The sequence below is a fragment of the Symphalangus syndactylus genome, chromosome 7 (assembly GCF_028878055.3).
Source record: "Symphalangus syndactylus isolate Jambi chromosome 7, NHGRI_mSymSyn1-v2.1_pri, whole genome shotgun sequence".
Taxonomy (NCBI): Eukaryota; Metazoa; Chordata; class Mammalia; order Primates; family Hylobatidae; genus Symphalangus; species Symphalangus syndactylus.
This window is the reverse complement of record NC_072429.2, coordinates 74,401,680-74,427,272: the sequence shown is the minus strand read 5'-3', so window position 1 is coordinate 74,427,272 and position 25,593 is coordinate 74,401,680.

The following is a 25,593-nucleotide window of genomic DNA, read 5'->3' as shown; positions in this document are numbered from 1 at the left end:
GATTAAGAAAATGTGGTAAATATATATACCATGGAATACCATTCAGCCATAAAAAGGAACAAAATAATGGCATTTACAGCAACCTGGATGGAGTTGGAGACCATTATTCTAAGTGAGGTAACTCAGGAATGGAAAATCAAAACTCATATATTCTTACTTATAAGTGGGAACTAAGCTATGAGGATGCAAAGGCTTAAGAATGATACAATGGACTTTGGGGACTTGTGGGGAGGTGTGTGGAGGGGTAAGGGATAAAAGACTACACACTGGGTACAGTGTACACTGCTCAGGTGACAAGTGCACCAAAATCTCAAAAATCACCACTAAAGAACTTAGTCATGGAACAAAACACCACCTGTTCCCCCAAAACTATTGAAATTTAAATAAGATAAAATAAAATAAAATAAAAGCTATTCTGATGAGGTATTAGATCAAAATGAGGAAAATCTCATTGAAAACTGGAAAGAAGTCCATTCTTGCTACAAAGTGGCAAATAACTTGGCTGAATTATGTCTGTGTTCTAATGCTTTGTGGAAGGCAGGATTTAAGAGTGATGAACTAGGATACTTGGCAGGAGAAATCTCTAAGCAAAGTGTCCAGAGTGCTGCATGGCTTCTCTTAACTGCTTATAGTAAAATGTGAGAAAAGATAAATAAAGTAAACACAGAATTTATAATAAGAAGAGAAACAGAACATGAAAATTTGGAAAATTCTCAGCCTAGCTATATAAGAATTTTTTAAAAGCATGTTTAGGAGAGAAAAACAAGGGTACAGCTAAGTAACTATGTGAAAAAAACATTAGTCTGGATACAAGGAAGCCAGATGCTACTGATCAAGACAATGGGAGGATAATTCTGAAAGCATTTTGGAGATCTTTGAGGCTGCTATGCTTATCACAGTCCAGGAGTACTAAGGACAGAACAGTTTCAAGGGAATGGTACAGGGTGCCGTTGGGACCTTAGGCCTTTCTGTCCAGTGCCACAAGTCTTTACTTCCCACATTCCAGTGAAGCACTCCTTGGCCATCCTAGCTCAAGAGTGCCCAGGTGCAGCTCAGCTTGCTTCTCCAGAGAGCACAAGCAGTAATTCTTGGTGTCATTCACATAGTGCTAACTATGTATGTGCACAGAGTGCAAGAGCTGTGGAAGCATGCCTTCTTCTACCTAGATTTTAAAGAATGCCTTGGTGATCCCTGTACCCCAGGTAGAGAACTGCCATGGGGTGGGGCTGTCACAGTGTGCCCACTAGGACAATGCCTAGTGGAGAAATGGGGTATGGGCTAACACCCACAGTCGTCACCGGAGCAATTCTCAGTAGAGTTGTAGTGTTTGGGCCACTGCAGAGAGCCCCATAAAAGTATTGCCTAATAGAGTTTCGGGGTCATGGCCACCCCAAAGACCCCAGAAGGGTAATCCCACCAGTGTGCAACTTTAACCCGGGAAAACCAAAGCATGTAACTTCAGTGCATGAGAGTTGCAGCCAGCAAAGCTGTGAAAGTGGGGTTTCTCAGAGATTTAGGGATCCAATCCCCATCTCAATCTATTCAGAGGGTGTAACAGGGAGACAGCATTATTCTCAGTCCTCATGATTTAACATTATTTGCCTCGTTGAGTTTTAAACTTACTTGGGACCTGTTATTCCTTTCTACTTTCCTACTGCTCCAGTTTGGAATAAGAATGTCTATCCTCTGCCTGTCCCATAATTGTATTTTTAAAGCATGTAACTTGTTTGATTTCACAGGCTGACAGATGGTGAGAAATTTACCTCTGGATGACTCATGCCTTGAGTCTCACCCATATCTGACTTAAATGATATTTAGATGAAACTTTGGACTTAGATTGTAAAGTTGATGCTAGATAAGTTAAGACTTTTGGGGTTATTGGGATGGAATAAATGCATTTTTAGTGTGAGAAGAACATGAATTTGTGGGGGCCAGGGGAGTAATAGCATGGTTTGAATATGTGTCCTCTCCAAAATTTATGTTCAAACTTAATCTTCCCCTGTGGTGGTATTAAGAGGAGGGGCCTTTTGGGAAGTGATTAAGCCAAGAGGACTCTGTTCTCATGAATAAATTAATTCTATTATAAAAGAGGCTTCAAAAAGAATTTGCCCCTCTTGCTCTTCTGCCTTCCACCCTGTAAGGATACGGCAATAAGGCACCATCTTGGAAGCAGAGAGACTGGGCCTTCACCAGACACTGAACCTGCCTGTGCCTTGATATTGCACTTCTAGGCTCCAGGACTGTGAGATATAGATTTCCATTGTTTATAAATTACCCATGGTGAAATATTTTGTTATAGCATAATAAAAGGAGTAAGAAAAGCCCAGAAATAAATGTTGGCATATATGGTCAAATTATTTTGACAAGGGTGTCAGACCATTCCATGAGGAAGGAAGAATATTTTCAACAATTTGTAAATGGCCACATGCAAAATTACAAGTTACCCAACATCATATGCAAAAAGGAACTCAAAGGAATCGAAGACCTATTGTTAGACCTGAGGCAATACAACTCTTAGAAGAAAACTTTATGACACTAGATTTGGCAATGATTTCTTGAATATGACACCTAAGACACAGGCAATAAAAAATAAACAAACCAGACTTTGAAAAATTTTTAAATGTGGGTATTAAAAGACACTATCAACAGTAAACAGGAAACCCACAGATTGGGAGAAAATATTGCAAACCATAAATCTGATAAAAGATTAATGTCCAGAATTTGTGGGAAATGCCTAAAACTCAATAACAACAACAAAAACAAACCAAAAACATAATTTAAAAACGGACAAAGGACATAAATAGGTTCTTTTTTTCAGAGAATATATATAGTCAGCAAGCACATTAAAACATACTGAACATTCTTAATCATTGGGAAAATGCAAATCAAAAATATGAATACATTATGAATGTATTTAATACCACTAAACTGTACACCTAAACATTATTAAGATGGTAAATTTATGTTTTGTGTATTTTACCAAAATAAAAAAATTAAATTACATGAAATCGTTATCACAACCAAGGTAATAGGCACTTTCATGAGTGTATGTATATGTTGAAACTCATCGAATTGTATACATTAAACTTGTAATTTTTTAAACACCTTTGTTGATGTATAATTGGTATATAAAAGTTTTTCATATTTAATGTAAATAATCTGATAAGTGTGGTCATATACATACACCCATAATGTTGTCACCATAATCAGGGTAGTAAAAATATCTATCACCTCCAAAAGTTTCCTTGTGGCCCTCTGTGGGTGGGGTGTGTGTGTATTTGTGTGTGTGTGTGTGTGTGTGTGTGTGTGTGTTTTAAGAGCACTTACATGAAGGGGAATTGTTGCTCTATGGGTATAAAGTTTTGCTTCTGCAAGATAAGTTCTAGAGATCCCTGAACAACATAGTGCCTATAGTTAATAATACAGTATTGTGCACTTGAAAAGTTTTTAAAAAATTAGAACTAATATATATATATTTTTTGAGACCTAGTCTCGCTTTGTTGCCCAGGCTGGAGTGCAGTGGTGCGATCTCGGCTCACTGCAAGCTCCACCTCCCAGGTTCATGCCATTCTCCTGCCTCAGCCTCCCGAGTAGCCGGGACTACAGGCGCCTGCCACCATGCCCGGCTAATTTTTTTTTTTTTGTATTTTTAGTAGAGACGGGGTTTCACCGTGTTAGCCAGGATGGTCTCAATCTCCTGACCTCGTGATCCACCTGCCTCGGCCTCCTAAAGTGCTGGGATTACAGGCGTGAGCCACCACACCCGGCCAGAATTAGAACTAATATTGTTTATATGCTCCCAGTAATTCTAAATGGGCATTCACAGTTTTAAATTTCATCTAGAATAAAATAAAATCCACTGGAAAAAAATCACACTAATTTCCAAAATACAAAACACTAGCCTGAATTTGTCATTCCCCAAGAAATAAGTACAATTTTTGTTATTCCCTTATAAGCTATTATAAGCATTGATTTATCCATTCTTTTATTCATCTTACTCATATTTGTTGATTTCATAGTCTTAATTCAAAAAGCATTTATTGTGCTTATTACACTAGTCTCTGTTATAAACTTGAAAATGATTGTTTAGTGCCCAGTACATAAAACACAGTGTAGTAGCCCTTGTGGGAGATATAATAATGGACTTTCCTCCAAAGAACTTATTGCATAGGGAATATAGAAAACATACATGAACAAAATGCAAAAAAAATTAAGAAACAGAACTATATCAAAAATTGGTATAAAATGCTGGGAATTTAGAAGTGAGAAATGCAATTTCTGATTGAGAATATCAGAGAGGGATTTTTGAAGAAGATGGCTTTTAAGCAAGGCCATCAAGAATAGATAAACTTGATGACACTATGTAGATAAAAATAATCATGTTCTATATAGTTTCTTGTTTATAATAGCAAGGTACCTGCCATTTTGAATTGTACAGACAGCCAGAAATGTCCATGCTTCTCAGCTTTCTGTAGTGGAAGAATCTAATAGTAACTGAAAAATCAATAGTTTTGGAAACCATAGCCAGAAATTCTAAAGTATTAAAAAATATTAATTATTCCTTCTTACATGGAGTATTATTTGTGCTTTATTTCAATAGACACTTATCCTATTAGTTCAATGAAGGAAAGATGGTGAGAATTAATACAAAATCTAGATTTTTGGAAAAACATACTTTAATTCATTTTTAATTACCCAGTACATACAAACTATCGAAGTACTCTATTCTACATTCCTAAGGAGGGCGGCTTTAATAAAAAGAAAACTTATAATTTTTATGTTAGTTATTTGTTGGTAAATTGAAAGTAATGAAAACAGTATTTGGAAATTGGTTGCTCTCTAAATGATCCCCCACGTGGATCTTTATTGCACTTTTAATTTGTTTAATTTTTTTTTATTCTTTTGTCATATTTGTTAAAAGATAATCTGAATGGCTTTAAATATGTTTGGCTTCTTGGATATTTGTAAGAGTGTTAGAAACAGTTATTGCAGTTCTTGTTTTTTTTTGTTTTTTTGGTTTTGTTTTGTTTTTTAGTGATCATGAGGTTGTAATGCCTCTCCTACCCCAGGATTGAAATAAACATGCAGCTATTCAGGATAATGTTATAGAGAGGAGCTATATATTTTGCATACATTGAATGACCTCTTTAGTAACCTAAGAATTAATGAAAGACTTCTTGGCAAATAGTAGAGGACTATTCTCCACATTGGACATTCGAGGTTCTTATAAGACAATTCTTGAGGACCTTCACTTTATGTACTTTTACAAATAAATCCAGAAATAATAGCGTCTTAAGGAATTACAGGTGCACCTTTTTTTTTTTTTTTTTTTTTCTGAGACAGAGGCTCGCTCTTTCGCCCAGGCGGGAGTGCAGTGGCCGGATCTCAGCTCACTGCAACCTCTGTCTCCCAGGTTCAGGCAATTCTCCTGCCTCAGCCTCCTGAGTAGCTGGGATTACAGGCGCATCCCACCACGCCCGGCTAATTTTTGTATTTTTAGTAGAGACGGGGTTTCACCATGTTGCCCAGGCTGGACTCAAATGCCTGACCTCGTCATCCTCCCGCCTCGGCCTCCCAAAGTGCTGGGATTACAGGCGTGAGCCACTGCACCCAGACAGGTGCACTTTTTAATTAATTCATTAGTTTTAAAAATACCTAACAATTATCTGTTATGTGCAGGAAGCTACATTAGATTAGGTTTACTATTTGGAATAAGTTAATTTGAAGGAAAATTGGATCACATGTTCATCCATGACTAAATGATGCTAATATGAATAAATTTGTGCCAGTAGGCTATAAAATGGTTCTTAGCATAAGTTGATTATTGATTATACTGCTTTGAATGAAGCCAACACACTATTTCTCTAGTTTGTTTTAAAATCACCACAACATTATATATATATATATATACATTTTTTTTTTTTTTTTTTTTTTTTTTTTTTTTTTTTTTGAGACAGAGTCTCGCTCTGTCGCCCAGGCTGGAGTGCAGTGGCGCAATCTCGGCTCACTGCAAGCTCCGCCTCCCAGGTTCACGCCATTCTCCTGCCTTAGCCTCTCCGAGTAGCTGGGACTACAGGCGCCCGCCACCGCGCCCGGCTAATTTTTTGTATTTTTAGTAGAGACAGAGTTTCACCGTGGTCTCGATCTCCTGATCTCGTGATCCGCCCGCCTCGGCCTCCCAAAATGCGGGGATTACAAGCGTGAGCCACCGCGCCCGGCCTACATTTTTATTCAATAAAACTGCACAAAAGCTTCCAGATCACAACTTCGAGTGTTAACAAACTGACTGAGTTTGTTAAACTAAATTAATAAAGGAAACATGGTTTGAGACTTACCTGTTTTTGGAATGGCTACAGATTTTTCAGGAAGCTCTAATAATAACCTTTTCAATAAGAATCCTGTTGTCACAAGTTTCTATGTTTTTTCTTTTCCCAAAGAAAAGAGCCTAGCCCTAAATAAACGTTTCCTCAGAGACGAGAATGCCATCTACTGGTAGCCTCCAAAATTTTGTTAACTTTTAAACAAAACAATTTATGTTAAATCAATTTAAAATAAAAAATATATTTTTAGTGAAGAAACGTCTGAATTTTGAGATAAATATGTATGTTATCATGTTCACATGTTTAAAAATTGAGGGTTTTTTTATATATACACTACCTTTTATTGCCATGATAGGAAACCATTTTCATGTGGTAATATAAATAATATAATTATCAAAAGGCTAACATCATCACAATATTCTTACAATTAGAAGGGTAAAGAGATTCTTTAAATAAAAAATATATTCAAGGTCAAAAATATTTTTAATAGTTCTATATGTCATTAGGTCAACAATTTACATTATAGCTCATTTGATCCAAAGAATATTGATGGCAATTATCCATAGCATAGATATGATAACTTTATTGAAAAAGTATTTATAAGAAATACTTTTGACTGAATAAGACTCTTTGGGGAAACGTTTTTAAAATGTACTGCTAACAATATCTAATTAGTCTTTCTCAGCAGCTCAACATAATATTGAACTTATACCTATAATATAAATACGTATGTTTTAAATGTTTCGTTCAACTGATTCTACAGTAAAGGAAAATAATGAACAAGGAAAATCACTTTAGATTTTAAAGCACTAAGAGCTTTTTAAAAAATAATCTATGAATTATTTTAATTATGTAATGGTTTACTACAGGCCTTGTATTAACTTTATCTTTTATTGTTCTTTTATGCATAATCTTACACATTTATAAGATTTAATTCTTCAGTCTTACCAAGAGTAGAATTCACACAAAGATTATAAAAGCTTAGATTCATATCATGATTAGTCTAGTAAAGCACCCAATCTCCCTTCATTTTCCAGAGGACTCATCTCGTTGGTCATCAGTAGAAAGCTTTATGGAAGCCTAAAGGTAGCCATGCTACCTTATAAATGTGCATAGTCCATGCATAAGAATGCATTTCAGGAAATCTTGAATTCTTGTCATGGTTTTTTTCAGTTAAAGTAGGAGAAGAATACTTATAAAGTAAGTCCTATCAGTTGAGAAAAGCATTTTTAAAAGGCCATTATAAACGAAGTTCTCAGAACTCTGTCTCCAGCAAAGATATAAAGGTTAAAAATTGCCTAGGCAGCCCTACCATATGATCATCTTATTTTAAATGCAGATTGTCAGCAACTTTGAACCATGCAAGTTTAGGATAAAATTTAGAGAAATACAAAATATATATGAAGAACAAGAGCATTTTCCTGCATCGGAATTTAAGAGAGCACAAAATATTAAACTAGCTTTAAATTTGTGATTATTCTGGTAAAAAGCAGAGAAGAGAGTGTTAATTTATTTTCAATTTTTCATGTATATTGATACTTGATGAAATGTTTTCTATTTAAATATTATAATTCACAGAAAATAGTATAATTACATAGTAAAATTTTGAATGATCAATGTAAAACTACTTCTTACAAAGTTCTGTAAGCTGTCCTCAAAAGTGCAAGAGAAGCTGAACACTAATTCATAAAGAAAATTAAAATTAACTTAAACACATACATGGATATGTATTTGATTTCTTATTATTTAAATAAAAATTCACAAAGCAACTGGACTATATTGCCATTGTAAAAGAAAGTGCATTAGTTTAGATCACAGAACCATTTTTGTCAAATGAATTAAACCATTGTATATCATCTACTCGTTTCCATCCTGAAAAAAATTTCTGGTAGCCAACTGTTTTGAAATAAATTTTTCTGCAGTTGCTATAGTGATGACAATAAAGTTATTGCTTCTATTTGTGTGATAGAGGTTTCTAGCAGAACACTTGAAAAGGTAAGCTAATCAAAATGAAGACACTGTTAGTTCTTATCTTCAAGGCAGCTTTCTTGAATTTAGTTCACAGTTACAGGACTCAACCGTTGCTGACAATTTTATTATATATGTATAATCATAATATATTTTAATATAGCTATAAAACATTATATAACAAAGATGAGCCCTCTGTTTTTAATTATAGGCCAAAGTCATTGGACAAAGGATATTTAAGTTAATTCTGAACATTCTGTAAGAAAATCAATGATTGAATCAAAGATCCCACTCCATTAGCTATTTTTGTCCATTACAAAGCTTTATTTTTTTAACAATACAATGATTGTATGTTATTTTCTTTCGATGGTACAGCTTGTTCAAGTCTCATTTCATCTCAATGTTGATGCAAACTAAAGAGCTTAAAAGCAGACAGTTACTTGTCAACTGAATGAATCATCAAAGACATGTCATGGATAAAGTAGGATTACATAGAAGCAAGTTCTGCCACAATGACATGAAAAAGTAATAGTACTTACCTTAAAACATTTGGGAAATTGAAATAGCTTTAAAAATTATTGGGTTAGAGAAAAAATATGCAAAACAGCATGTACAAATATCGAAGGTATTTCATGTCATTTTTATAAACAAGCAGAAATGTTTATTTTGACTATCAAAATCCAAATGATTAGTTTAAAATAACCAGAGTTCAACAAAGTATTTTACTAAACTACTCACCATACTTGTAATCATGATTGTACTATAAAGATACGTGGCACTTGTATGCTATAAGACCTATGGATATTTAATATCAGAAGCATACCTATTATTTTTTTCATTAGCTCCTAAGAATAACTCTTGCTTTTTAAATAAGCTGTATAATAAATGATGTGTATTAGTTTTCTATTGTTATATGACAAATTGCCACAAATTTAGTAGCCTAAAACCTTTTTATTAATGAGTCCAGGCACAGTGTGACAAGCTTAGGATTTCTGGTCCTGATCATAATTCACTCATTCTAAGGCTAAAATCAAAGTGTCAGCCAAACTGAGTTCTCATCTGGGGGCACTAAGAAAGGATGACCTTCAAGCGCGTTGAGATTATTGGTAGAATTAAATTGCCTGTGGACATAGTTCTGAAGTACTTGTTTTCTTGCTGGTTATTAGTTGGGGAGCCACTCCGTTCCTCAAGGCTGCCTGCATTTCTTGGTTCATGTTCCCCTCCTCCTTCAAAGCTAGCAGTGGAGAATCTCTCTTGTATGGAATTCTCTCATGCCCTGAATCTCTGACATTAGGAAAAGTCCAGTTCTTTTCCAGGGCTCTGCTGATTAGGCCAGACTCACCCCAGATAAGACGTCCATCATTTTCAAAGCCTCAAGGATTATGCAGGGTGCACAGACAAGAGGGCAGATGTTTTGGGGGCCATCTTTGAATTCTGCTACCATGTGATTAAAATGTAATTGGTTATTCCATGAGATAGAGTTGTTGTTTCAATACAGACTCAAGATAAATCACAAGAATAAAGTGCTGTCTAAAAATATTGATGTAAAAAAATCTGTAAGATTTTCTTCAAATAAAAAATGAGTGAATTGAGATGGGAAATTATTAGTATTCATACAGCATGATGCAAAGGGCATAAGCTAATTGGAGCCCTCTCTTCCTTTCCAAAATTTTCACTCATAGGAGACCATAATCATAACCCAGAATCAAATGACACTGAAAGGTGACTCAAGAAGTTTGTAGAAGCACTCTGATCAAGAATTTTAACTCAGATCAGTATTCCTATCATTTTTCTTTATTGGTGGACATTGAGCTGGCTCTAAATACTTGGATACGCAAGGAAAAGATACAATAGTTAATTTTTATTATCAAGTTAGGAAAAGTTGTCATGAATATTTATGTATCAGTGTTGTAGTCGCACAGCATGGATTTAGTGTTGCATTCTTTCACTTATTCCCCTTATGATCTAGAACAAACTAATAAACTCCTAGGATCTTCAGTTTCATTACTTGTAAAATGGGCATAATAATAGTATGTGATATCATCGTGTTAAAGATAATTGGGACAATGCATGTAGGACAATTCCTTTATAAAACCAAGTGCTCAATAAATGGTAATTATTATTTTTATTATTATTTTATTTATTGCTGAAGGCTTTATGTGAAATGACTGCTCTAAACTATACTTGGAGCAAAAATATAGAGAATTTTAATGAATCATCACGACACTTTATGATATAGATATTATTATCTCAATTTTGTATTTAAGCAAACTAATTGGGAATGTTATAAAGCATGCTCAAACTGACTGGTGACAGAGTGAAGATTCCAACCCAGGTCTATGCTTTCAGTCATTCCTCTTTACTATACACCTCTCTTAAAAGCCACAAGAGACCATTCACTTCAATTACCTATGCTGACCTCATAAATAGATGGTTGCTTAGTTCTTGGTATTTAGGGGAACTAAAAAATGCCCCTGTCCAATATTACAAGTATCAGAGAACATTAACTAAGGTATTTACCACTTTCACCCTGGGGAACAGAGAAGCCATGTTGGACATAGGAAGGACAGTGGGAAATTGACAACACCAAATATAATTTTTATTCACTGTATGATTTTGGTAAGGGTAGCCATTGATAAATGTTCCTTAGTATTCTCTATTAAAAAACCAGAAAACTAAATATTAAGTATCTGCATATATATTTATGAATGTTCAAATGAGGTTTCTACTAATTTCAGAGAACACATAAACTGAGACAATTGCATCATTTACACCACAGTTCTGGTACATTTATTAGTGGTTTCAAATCATGTAACAAACACTATCTAAGTCCTCTTGGTGACAAAAGCAATTGTGTGCAAATTCCTGATGATGGAATTAATAATTTATTTTATTATGGGCATTTTAAACCAGAAGTTTAAATTTAAAACAGGTATTCTTCAAAACAGAATAGCTAAAAGGCCAGAGATGTGAAGCCATAACCTGACCAATGACATTCAGGTCATGAGTAAACATATGGTCTGCCACAGTGACTCAATTAACCATCCATCAATGTAATTGCATAATACATCAGAGGAGGTAGTCTCCTACCAGTGAGGGTCAGCATCCCCTATTAAATTTAACAGGAAAAGCATCACTTTGCCATTAGCTTCTTTGGCTATATATTTTAAAATATTTTGAAAATACATTCGATACTGTATTTTATACTTACTGTTCTCTGGAAGAAATTTTTGACAAACTGATATTTGGGCTGCTGGTTAAGAAATAATTCTACTTCTAATAAAGCTGGCGTAAATGAAAAGCACAACTTAAAAGACAAATATAGCATTTTAATCAATTCTAATCACATTATTGTTGAGATAAGAAAGAGGTATATCATTTATAGATTATGTAAATTGTATGTAAAGTTAACATGTTACAAACTTCTGTGAAGAGATATGGCTGAACTGGTTTATGCAATCTTTGTAAACATTAAACCCTCTGGCACAGTACACATGATAAAATAATGACAATGCCTTATTAAGTAATTTTTAAAAAATGAGGTATTAAACTAGATTGTCAGTATGATAGTGAGAGAGCTTGAAATCAAGAGCAAATAAACATAATACTGGGTTTATCCTTCATAAGCAAGATGTACTTACTAAATCAGGAAATGCTGTGTTCCTATCTGGTATGTTTCTCCTTCTTTTGAGGTTCACATCCTGAGGGACAGTTGCACATCATTAATGTTATGTGCATTTAAACCTACACCTTAGCATCAAGAAAAAATAGTGGAGAGAACTTAAAAGAGATATTTTAGCTAATAGATACATAGTTCTCACTTGCATTTTATGCAACCTGCATTCCCTTTGTAGACAGAAAGTAACCATTGGCCAAGGCCCTATTCCTATAGGATTATTGATGTAGAAAAAAATGATACCCCTAGATTTCTGCTTTCTTCAGGACTCCACCTTCCTCTGGCATAATTCAGTTTTTTTCTGACCTACGGTTGTTTGATATAAAATCTTACTATATTTTTTGTTTTATTTATTTCTTGGGGGACTTGGCACATCAATTTAGAGTAAAGTATGATATTACTAAATAGTCAACGAGAATTATGAAATATTAGTAATATTTACCTTCTAACAAAACACAAGCTGAATGTATTAACTGATTACCAGTTATATTAGGTAACAGTTTGGAAAAAAATGTCACAGGGCAAGAAGAAAAAATGAACAAGTCTTCAAAAATTGTTCTAAGAAACTAAACTACTGTGGCTATCAGCTCTGATGAGAATGGTGAAATTGTTTGAAGAGGAAACCAGACATAGCAATGAAAAAATAATCTCTATTACTAAAACTAACTTAAAAAGCCAATACCTGTATACTGTTTACTGTGAGCTCAAGTACGAACTATTCCCTATTTCAAAACTGTCTGTCCTCCCAATCCTTTATATTTGCATTATCAACAAGCCTGTATACATTACTGAAAATTCTTTAGTGTTAAGTATACTCTTTTTAACAATTTTTTTCTGGATATAGAGATATAATCATAGAATAAAGTTCTTCTGGAGTTTGGAAACAACTTTTGTCAGAAATACATTGTTTTCCCAGAAAGTCATGAGGGTTGCTGAGATTATTCTTGCCCATCAAAATCTGTTTCATTAGTTATGCCATATTACCTAGGGAAAATATCAACAGTGTTCTCCTCACGCATAGGCAGCAGGTTGTGTATTACATCAGTACCAATGCCAAAGCCTTGGCAAGCTGAATTAGCAAATTCCACTTGGAAACTGAACTGCAACAGGCTTGCTTTTACCATTATGGTTGGGCTTGCAGGCTATCCTGGTTCACCTGCTATGCCACTGTACTGAGGAAATATAATTCTTGTGAATTAGTTTTGTCTGATAATACTTTATACTTTCTCCTATTTTTTTTAAAAAAAGGCGTAGAATTGATAGGGATTTACTTGAAATAAAATTACTCTGTTGTAACCCCTTTACGCTTCACTTTGAATAGATGACCCAACGTTTTACTTGAGTGAATACGTAAAAGCCATGATAGTTTAACTTTTACAACTCTCATTATTCTACTTCCAAGCTTATTTATCCCTTGTTTGCTCCTTCCTTACTTCAGGGGTCAATAATTTTTAATGAGATAACTGGAAGGTACAGTTTTTGGGGTTTTGAGAAAGGTAAAATCAGAATCACTAGGAATTCATTGCAGAACCCCACGTAATTACTGTGAAGAGACTGAAGTTTTCAGGCCCCAATCGAATTACCAGGTATGAATAATTACCATGGAGAACTTTTGCTCTGCAAGAAATTGTGTTACTTTATGCACAATATTGTTAGTTATTAGAGAAATGCAAAATAAATCCAGAAAAATTTACCTAATAGAATGGCAACTAAATAAAATTTAGAACTGACAATTGCAAGTGCTGACAAGGATGCGGAAGAACTTGAACTGTCATACATTGCCGGTGAAAATGCAGAATAGTATGATAACTATGGAAAACTGTTTGACAGTTTTTTTAATTGTAAATTTAAGCGTCCACTTAGTATATGACTCGGTTATTCCACTTCTATTTATTTACCCAGGAAAAATAAAATCTATAGTAACAGGAAAACCTGTCTATGAAGGTCCGTATAAACTTTATTTGTAATAGCCTAAAACTGGAAGCAATACAAATATCTCTCAAGTGAGGAATGAAAAACCAAAATGGAGAGTGTTCATACAAGAAAATATTACTTGACAATAAAAGAAACTGACTATCGAAACACAGAACAACATCAATTAATAGCAAATTCATTAGGATGAGAGAAAGAAACCAGACTTAAAGACTGCATATTCTCAGTTCAACTTCTATGAAATTATAGAAATGGTAACATTGTAATAATGGAGAGCAGGTTATTGGTTACTACAGGTTAAGAGTGAAGGGAGGGTTTAAATATAAACAGTACGAAGAACTTTTGGAGAGGATAATGAAACTGTCCTCTATATTGATTGTGGTGATGTTTACACAAGTACATGCATTAATCAAAACTCATTATAACTGTTCACCCAACAGTGTGAATTTTAATATATGTATATTTAAAAATCTGAATAACATATACTTTGCAAATTTTAATTTGGAAAAACTAGGATCCCTTTAGAGTGAAAAATGTATGAATCTCTTCCCTGGAGTTGTAGAGGATTTGGGTATAGATTCTAGAATATGATGATTGATCGAAATTCTTAGAAGCAGAAAGTGGAAGAGAGAGACAAAGTGAGAAGAAAAACAGCTGCATGGTGAGTGTACATTAATAACTGGAAGGCACATTGGAATGGAGTTAATTTCCTGCAATCGGTAGCTACTTCCATAATAATTACACATGTGTAATTCCTTCTATCTGTATATAATTGCGTGTGTGTGTATATATATATATACACACATACATATAATTGTGTATGTATGTATGTGTATATATATGTCTCTGTATATAATTGTGGGTATGTGTGTATATATATATATATATATACGTACATATATGTGTATATATACATGTTTATATGTAAACATACCTGTACCCATATATAAGCATATATATACCCATAAGCATATATAAATATATATTATATATTATTATAATGTATTGTACATAATATAAATATATAATATAGAAATCTATATTGTAAATTTAAATAAATTATAAATCTATAATATATAAATCATATATATAATATTATAAATCTATAATAATGCTGTCATACCAGGATACTAAAGCTAAAGCTTCAGTTTTAGTAACCTGGTAGCGATTGTACAATACTACTCTACCACTTATATGGACTGAATTTTTATTATATGTTTCTATTCTTAATCTTTAAAGGGCTCGAATGAGTGTCTGTAAATGAGATAATGGATGCTCTTCCCGTATGCTCTTTCTGAAATTTATTTCCACTTTTGGGATGGAAGTGACAGGTACTGACAATTGGCCTAAATTGAGGGTTCTTAGGATAAGGCATTGTTCCTCTGGAAGCCTGTGATTACTAAAATTAGAGGAGACCAAGAAGGCATCCATGTGACAGGGGAGAGACAAAGGTGGCCAGGGAAGATTTGATACACACATGATTTATATTATAAATATATGTATTGATGATAATAGTAGCAAGTTTTCTCACTGTTACATGAGACTTCCATTCGTGCAAAGGGAGAAAACTAATGTAAACCTTGCCCTGTGTTGCTGAATTGGGATTGGAGATACCAGTGTGAACTCATGGTTTTCAACAGAGACAGTTAAATATGTAGTTAAAGAGAGAAAGACAAGTATATATCAGGAAGGGTTAGAGGAGAGAGAAATAAGAGAAATAGAGACAGAGAAATCAATATAGGTGTGTGTGTGGGCATGGGGAAGGTATCTTTCCACTGAGTGCGCCAGGCCTGGGAGTAGTGAGATACCAATAGCCATGAGCTCACCTAGACCCAGATCTTAATCCCTAAATATTATTCTTCATCAAAAGGAACCATTTATCCTGGGAGAAATGAGAAATAGCCATTTTGTGGGGAGAAATTCTTTGTTAGTGAAAGTACAACATGAGCCTGGAACATCTTCTTGTGCCAAAAATTTAAAAAGTGCTAAAAGAATTATGAGACATCCCAATAAAACACAGAAGTCAGCCTAAAGTGTTACCACTCACAGAATCTGGTATAAATTGAGCATTAAATTACATAATGTTATAATAAATTATAACCCATTGAATAAAACAATGGGTTATTATTTTACATTTGCAAACAGGAATCCATGAGGCCAAACTGATATATTTAAAAACACACATGTCAAGAACAGAAAGTTTTTTTCTTATAGTAGGATGCTAATATATGCAGTAAAAATTATTTTTTCTCTTCATTCAGCAAAAATTCTGGATATAATACACTGTTATTAACTATAGGCCTCATGTATTAAAAGTAATGGCAAAACTGCCATTACTTTTGCAATAACCTATATATTAGATCTTTAGCCTTGTTCGTCCTACATATCTGCTACTTTGTATCTTTTGATTTTAATCTACTTTCCTCCTGGTAACTGCTGTTTTCTCTATCACTATATATTAGACATTTTAAAATTTTAGATTGCATATAAAAGTGAGACGATGCAATATTTTTCTTTTTCTATCTGGTTTATTTCATTTAGTATCATGTCTTCCAGATCCATCCATGTCGTGGCAAATGGCAGAATCTCCTGCTTTTTAAAGATTGGATAATATTCCATCATATATACAATAGTTTCTTTATCTATTTGTCTGCTGACAGATACCTAGGTTGTTTCCATATCTTGCCTGATGTGAATAATCCTACCATAAATGTGTAAGTGCAGATATCTTTACGAGGTGCTGATTTTAATGTCCTTTTGTTTAGTCATATGGTAGTTCTATTTTTAATTTCTTTAGGAATGTTCATATTGTCTTCCACAATGGCTGTACCAATCTACCATTTCTACCAAGAGTGTATAGGGTTCCCTTTTTTTCCACACCCTTGCCAACATTTGTTATTGCTTGTTATTTATATAACAGCTATTTTAAGAAGTGTGAAGTGATATATCAAAGTCGTTCTGATTTGCAGTTTTCTGGTGATTAGTGGTCTTCAGCACCTTTTCATTTATGTGTTGGCCATTTTTATGTCATCCTTGGAGACATGTCTATTTTTGTCCGTGGGCATTTTAAAATCAGGTTACATATTCTCTTACTATTGAGTTGTATGAGTTCTATATAAATTTTTGATATGAACTCCTTATCAGATACACGGTTTGCAAATATTTTTTCCCAATATGTAGTTTGCTTTTTTGTTTTGTTAATTGTTTCCTTTGCTGTGAGAAACTTTTTAGTTTGATGCGAGCTTATTTATTTAATTTTGCTTTTGTAGCCTGAGATTTTGGGGTGATATCTACAAAATTCTTGCCAAGGCCAATGTTAAAAAGTTTTCCCCTATGTTTTTTTTTTCTTTCTAGGAGATTTGTGGGTTCAGGTCTTCTTTTCAGATATTTTATCCATTTTGAGTTGATTTTTGTGTATGATATACCATAAGGATCTATTTTATTTTTTTAGCATGTGGCAACATAGTTTTGCCAGAAACATTTATTGAAGAGACTATACTTTCCCCATTGTGTCCTCTTGATGTTGTGTCAAAAATTGATTGACCATATATGTTAGGATTCATTTCTGGGCTCTCTATTCTGTTTTGCTCGTCTATGTGGCTGTTTTCATATCAATACCTTACTATATTGATCACTCTACCTTTGTAATATAATTTTAAGTCAGAAAGTATAATAATATAATTTTAAATCAGAAAGTGTGATGTGATGCCTTCAACTTTTATCTTTTTCTCAGAATTGCTTTGGCTATTTGGAGTCTTTTGTTACACCGTACAAATTTTAGAATTGTTTTTTCTATTGCAGTGAAGAATGCTACTGGTTATGTTGTTTATTTGTGTATAGAAATGCCATAAATATTTGTATGTTGATTTTGTATTCTGCAACTTTACTGACTTTATTTCTAAGTTTTAACAGTTTTTTGGTGAAGTCTTTGCAGTTTTCTACTTATAAGATCAAGTCATCAACAAATAAGGATAATTCTATTTGTTCCTTTCTGATTTGAATACATTTTGCTTGTCTGATTGCTCTTAATAATACTTCCAGTACTATGTTGAATAGAAGTGGCAAGAGTGGGTGTCTTTGCCCTATACCAGACCTTAGAGAATCAGCCTTCAGCTTCTCTCCATTGGATGGTGATGCTAGTTGTGGGTTTTTCATAAGTAGCCACAACCATTATTGTGTTGAGCAATTTGCATTCTACACTGTTGAGAGTTTTTCTCAAGAAAGGATGTTGATCTTTGTTGAATGCTTTTTCTGCATTAAGTGCAATGATCATGTGGTTATTATCTTCTGCCAGCTGAGATGATGTAATCGCATTCATTCACTTCCATCTGTTAAGCCAGCCTTATATGCCATGGATAAATCCCACTTGATCATGATCTCTTTGTTATGTTGTTGAATGCTGTTTGCCAATATTTTATTGAACAATTTTGCATCAATGTTTATCAGAGGTATTGTCTTGTAGTTTACTTATGATGTCTTTGTCTGGCTTAGGTATCAAGGTGATGCTGGTATCATAAAATGTGTTAAAAAGTATTTCCTACATCTCTACATTTTTGAAAGAGTTTAAGAAGTATTGGTATTAATTATTCTTTGAAAGTTTGGTAGAATTCAGCCATAAATTCATCTGGTCCTTAGCTTTTCTTTGTTGAGAGGCTTTTAATTACAACTTCAATGTCTTTGTTGTTAGCTGTTCAGACTTTCTACTTTTCCCTGATTCGAACTTGGTAGGCTCTATTTTTCTAGAAACTTATCAATTTCCTCTAGGTTATTGAATTTTTTGGCATATAATTGTTCATAATATTCTTTATGATCTTTTTAATTTATGAGGTATTTGTCGTAATACCTTCACTTTCACTTCTCATTTTATATATTTGAGTATTTTCTCTTTTTTTCTTTGTTATTTTAGCTGAGTTTGTCAGTTTTGTTTCTTTCTTTTTTTTTTTTTTTTCAAAAAACGAACTCTTCAATTTGCTAATTTTGTCTATGGCTTTTTATTTTCTATATGATTTATTTATTTTCTAATCTTTATCCTTCCTTCTGCTAACCTTGAGTTGAGTTTCTTCTTCTAGCTCATTGAGGATAATGTAGGCTATTTATTTGAAATCTTTCTTCCTTTATAATGTAGATTTTTATTGCTATAAACTTTCCTTTGAGAACTGTTTTTAGTTCATGTCATAGGTTTTTTTATGTTGTGTTTCAACTGCTGTCATTTGTTTCAAAATATATTTAGATTTTCCTTTTGACTTTCTTTTCCACCCATGGTTATTCAGCAGCATGTTGCTTAATTTCCATATATTTGTGAATTTTCCAAAATTTATCCTGTTTTTGATTTCTAATTTTATAACACTGTATTCAGAAACAATGCCTGATATTATTTAAATCTTCCTGGATGTATTAAGACTTGTTTTGTGGCATAACGTGTGGTCTATTCTGGAGTATGCTTCCTGTGCATAGAAACGAATGTGCATTCTGCTGCTGTTGGATGGAAAGTTCTATATAGGTATGTTAAGTCCATTTTGCTTGAAGTGCAGTTCAACTCCAGTATTTCCCTGTTGTCTGTGTAGTTGTCCTGTCTATTGTTGAAAGTGATGTATAAATAGCCTACAATTATTGTGTTGCTAACTATTTCTCCCTTTATGGCCCATAATACATTCTTTCCTTATTTAGATGCTGATTGCTATAAAGAAGTATCTGAGACTGAGTAATTTATAAAGAGGTTTAGTTGGCTCATGGTTCTGCAGGCTATATCGCAAGTGTAGTGCCAGCATCACCTTCTAGGGGACTTCAGGGAGCTTTAAGTCATGGCAGACGGCGAAGCAAGAAAGGCCCATCACGTGGTGAAAGCAGAAGCATGAAAGAGGGAGAGTGGGGCTTAGGGTGCCACACAGACACTTTTAAATGACCAGATATTGCATGAACTCAGAGCGAGAGCTCACTTATCACCCAAGGAATGGTCCAAGGCATTAATGAGGCATCCACTCTTATAATCCAAACATCTCTTACCAAGTCCCACCTCCACAATTGGAAATTACATTTCAACATGAGATTTGGGTAGATAAAAATATCCAGACTATATCATTCTGCCCCTGCCCACTGCCTCAAATCCCATGTCCTTCTCACATTGCAAAATACAATCATGCCTTTGCAGTAGCCCCATATTTTATTAGTCTGTTTTCACACTGCTACAAAGAACTACCTGACACTGGGCAATTTATAAAGAAAGGAGGTTTAATTGACTCACAGTTCCGTATGGCTGGGGAGACCTCAGGAAACATAATCATGGTGGAAGGTGAAGGAAAAGCAAAAACCTTTTTACATGATGGTAGGAGAGACAGAAAGTGAGGTGGAACTGCCAAACACATTTAAACCATTAGATCTGATGAGAACTCATTCACTATCATGAGAATAACATGAGGGAAACTGCTCCCGTGATCCAGTCACCTCTCACTAGGTTCCTCCCTTGACATGTGCAGATTACCATTAGAGATGAGCTTTGGGTGGGGGCACAGAGCCAAACCATATCAGCCAAAGTCTTAACTCTTTCCACATTAACTCAAAAGTCTAAAGTCTCATCTGAGACAAGGAGAGTCCTTTCCACCCATGAGCTTGTAAAATCAAAGGCAAGTAATTTACTTCCAAGATATAATGCGAGTATAGAGTTGGGTAAACATTCTTATACCAAAAGGGAGAAATTAGCCAAAAGAAAGGGGCTACAGGCCCCATGCAAATCTGAAACCCAGCAGGGGCAGTCATTAAATCTTAAAGCTCCAAAACAATCTCCTTTGACTCCATGCTATATATCTTGGGTGCACTGGTACAAGGGGTAGGCTCCCAAAGCTGTGAGCAACTCCAACCCAGGGGCTTTGCAGGGTTCAGCCCCCAGCACTGCTCTCATGGGTTGGAGTTGAATGCCTGTAGCTTTTCCTAGGCTGAAGTTGTAAGTTGCCAGTGGATTTACCATTCTGGGGTCTGAAGATGGTGGCCCCCTTCTCCGAGCTCCACTAGGCAGTGCCCCAGTACCTGTGCTTTTTGGAGGTTCCAACCACATGTTTTCCCTTTTTACTGCCCTAGTAGGGGTTCTCTTTGAGGGCATCTCCCCTGCAGCACCACCACTCCACCAAGATTTCAGAGGATATATGAAAAAGCCTGACTATCATGTCCCCCAGAAGCTGATGCTGGCACTACACTTTCTGTGCAGCCTGCAGAACCATGAGTCTGCACTGACTATCAGGCTTTTCCATATATACTCTGAAATCTTGGTGGAGGGTACCAAGCTTGATTCACTCTTACACATTGTATGATGGCAGGCTTAACACCATGTTGAAGCTGACAAGCCTTACCGCTCGCATTCTCCAAAATGGCAGCTCAAGCTGTACCTTGGCCACTTTGAGCCCTGGCTGAAGCTGAAGCTGGACCATCTGGGAAGAGGAGAGCAGTGTCCTGAGGCTGCACGGGCCAGTGGTGCCCTAGGCCTGGCCCACAAACAATTCTTCCTTCCTTGGCCTCTGGGCCTGTGATGAGAGGGACTGCTGTGAAGGTCTCCGAGGTGCCTTCAAATACTTTTCACCATTTTATTGGATATTAGCACTTGAATCCCTTTTAGTTATGAAAATATCTTTAGCAGATCATTGCTCCACAGACCACTTGAATTCCTCTCCTGGAAAAGCTTTTTCTTTCTTTGCCACTTGGCCAGGCTTCACATTTTCCAAACTTCTATGCCCTGCTTCCCTTTTAAATATAAGTTCCAACTTTAAGTCATGCCTTTGCTGCCACATCTGAGCATAGGCTGTTAGAAGCAGCCAGATCACATCTTGAAAGCATTGCTACTTAGAAATTCTTTCCACCAAATACCTTAAATCATCGTTTTTTAGTTCAAACTTCCACAGACCCCTAGGGAATAGATATAATGCAGCCAAGTTCTTTGCAAAGACATAACAAGGGTAACCTTTGCTCCAATTCCCAAATATATTCCTCATTTGCATCTGAGACCTTAGCAGCCTGGACTTCACTGTTCATTTTTGGTCACAACCATTTAAGAAATCTCTAAGAAGTTGCAATTTTCTCTCATCTTCCTGTCTTCTTCTATGCTCTCCAGACTCTTCAACCTCTGCCTGTTACCCAGTTCCAAATTCACTTCCACATTTTTGGGTATCTTTATAGTAATGCCCCACTTCTGTTAACAATTTTCTGTAGTATGCTGTTCTTGAATGCTATAAATAAATACCTGAGACTAGGTAATTTATAAAAAGGTTAAATGGCTCATGGCTCTGCAGACTGCACAGGAAACATAGCGCCAGCATTGGCTTCTGGAGAGACCACAGAGAGCTTTTACTCATGACAGAAGATGAAGCAAAAACAGGCATATCAACAGGTGAAAGCAAGAGCAAGAGAGAGAGAGAGAGAGAGACTTGAGAGGGAGATGCCACATGATTTTAAACAACCAGATCTCAAGTGAACTCAGAGTGAGAGCTCACTTTTCACCAAGGGGACGGACCAAGCCATTCATGAGGGAACTGCTCCCATGATCCAAACACCTCCCACAGGTCTTGCGTCCAACATTGAGAATTACATTCCAACATGAGATTTGGGCAAGGACAATATCCAAACTACATCAGTTGCTTTGATGTTGGGTACATGTATATTTATGATTGTTATGTCTCCTTGATGAATTGAGCTCTTTATTATTAAATAATAACCTTCTTTTGTTTCTTGGGGTAGTTTTTGACTTGAAATCTATTTAATCTATTATAGGTATAGCCACCTTTGCTCTCTTTTGGTTATTATTTTTATGGAATGTCTTCTATCCTTTCACTTTCAACCTTTATGTGTCCTTAAAGCTAAAGTAGGTCTTTTGTAGCATCATATAGTTGGGTTTTTTTTTAACCAACTATATGCTGCATATACATATATGTATACATATAGCAGCATAAACATGAGTTTTTCTAAATCATTCAGCCAGTTTATGTCTTTTGATTGAAGAATTTAATCTGTTTACATTCAAAGTAATTATGGATAGATTAACACTTGCTATTGTCATTTTGTTCATTGCTTTCTGGTAATTTTGTAGATCCTTTTTCTTTTATTTCTCCCTTAATAATTACATTTGTGGTTTGTTGATTTTCTGTAGTGCAAAGTTTTGATTCCTTTTCCTTTACTTATGTTTCTTCTATAAATTTAATTTGCTTTGTGGTTATCATGAGGCTTACATGAAACACTGTGTAGTTACAATAAACTATATTGTGCTGATAACAACTTAACTTTCATCACGTACAAAAACTCTACACTTGTACTCTTTCCTGTAATTTATATTTTTGATGACACAATTTAAATTTTTTTATACTGTGTATTTCTTAACAACTTAATGTGGCTATAATTATTTTCAGCTGTTTTGACTTTTAACCTTCACATTAAATATATGAATGCTTTATAGATCAACATTATAATACTGGAATATTCTGAGTTTGGATATATATTTACCTTTACCAGTGTATTTTACACTTTCATTTTAGTAATTAACATTCTTCTATTTTTGCTTGAAGAACTCTCTTAAGCATTTCTTGAAAGGCTGACCTAGCGGTGATAAATTGCCTCTTTGCTTCTTTTGGGAAAGACTTTCTTTTTTCATCATTTCTAAAGGACATCCTTACTTGAGATAGTGTTTTTTTTTTTTTTTTTTTTTTTTTTTTTTTGAGACGGAGTCTTGCTCTATCGTCCAGGCTAGAGCAGTGGTGCAATCTTGCCTCACTGCCAGCTCTGCCTCAAGGGTTCATGCCATTCTCCTGTCTCAGCCTCCTGAGTAGCTGGGGACTACAGGCGCCCGCCACCACACCCGGCTAATTTTTTGTATTTTTAGTAGAGACAGAGTTTCACTGTGTTAGCCAGGATGGTGTCCATCTCCTGACCTCATGATCTGCCCGCCTCGGCCTCCCAAAGTGCTGGGATTACAGGCGTGAGCCACTGTGCCTGGCCCTACAGTATTCTTGAGTGGCTGTTTTTTCCCCTTTCAGCACTTTGAATATGTCATCCCATTCCTTCCTGGCATACAAGGTTTCTAATGAGAAATCTGCTGATACTCTCATTCCCCAGCATGTGACTTCATACTTTTCTTTTGCTGCTTTTAAAATTCTGCCTTTTATTTTTGACAGTTTGATTATAATGTGCCTTAGAGAGGACCTCTTTGGGTTGAATCAGTTTGGGAACTTTTGAGCTTCACGGATCTGGATATTAATATCTCTCTCAAGACTTGGGAATTTTTCAGCTATTACTTCATGAAATAAGCTTTCTGTCTTTTCATTGCCTTTTCTCCTTCTGTAATATTTATATTGCAAATGTTTGTTCACTTAATGGTGTCCCATAGGTCTCACAGCTGTCTTTGCTTTTCTTCATTATTTTTTCTTCTTTTTCCTCTGATTGGGTAATTGCAAAAGACCTGTCTTCAGGTTTACAGATTCTATCATCTGCTTGATCTATTCTGGTGTTAAAGATCTTTATTACATTTTTTATTTCATTGATTAAATTATTTAGCTTCATGATTTATGTTTAGTTTTTTACGATATCTATATCTTTGCTGAATTTCTCATTCAGATCATGAGTCGTTTACTCATTTTGTTGAATTCTATCTGAATTATCTTGTATCTCACTGAGCTTCCTTAAGATTATTATTTTGAATTACTTTTCAAGCAATTTATAAATTTCCTTTACTTTTGGGGTCAGTTACTGGAGAATTAATATGTTCTTGTAAAGCCTAAAGAACTGTGAGCCAAATAAACCTCTTTTCTTTATAAATTACCCAGGAATACTCAGGTATTCCTTTATAGCAATGTAAAATTTACTAAGTTATCTAATAGACAATAATCATCTCATAGTTCCAGGTTGCATATACATGGGAGCCAACTGGATTTATTCTCATTCCACACCTTAAACAAATAATTATTAGGAAAGAAAGTTAAAGATGTGTAGCATGGAATAGAGGTGAAGTGGTATAATCTAGAATGTTACATAAAGCTGTGCTGAACTACTTTCCATAGACTGTCTGGAATGAGACAGATGAGGTCTAGAGTATTAGAAGTGGTTAAAAGAAGTGGTCAATGAAATACACCCCTAGCACCATTCAGATTTCTCATGCCATCCATTATATCTGGCCACTATTCTATTCTATGGGGCCGCAACTTTTATGAGTGAGGGGGAAGTACAAGGCCAAATTATTGAAGGGTCAGTTCAGATATTGGCCAAAAGCAATCTCTGCAAAGAGATAATGTGGAAGGATTAGTGAGAAAGATAAAGTGTCTAGAGCTATTGGAGATATTTTGTCTTTATTGTAGAAGGTCATGTCCTTACTCTGTAACTCAGTTCATACTTTGGCTCTACTATGGGGCTTGCCACAGAACGTCACTATCCAATGGAGTTTCTAGAAACACTATTGGGTTGGCTTGATTGCATAGCCCATATGCAGGGAAGACTACATTTTATCTTGGGCCCTATTTGAAATAGTCAGCAAAGAAATAGGTTAGATCAGTAGCTCTAAGTGAGGTATGAATGGCCTTCTAAATGCAGATAATTCCACCCAAATGCTTTGCCTGTGAGTTATACAAGAAATTGTTTAAAAAGAGAAAAGGGATGTCATATGATGCCTCATACCCTTAAATGCCTAAAATATTCACTTGTCTTTTTTGAGGCTTAATCTTCTATTCTCTCATA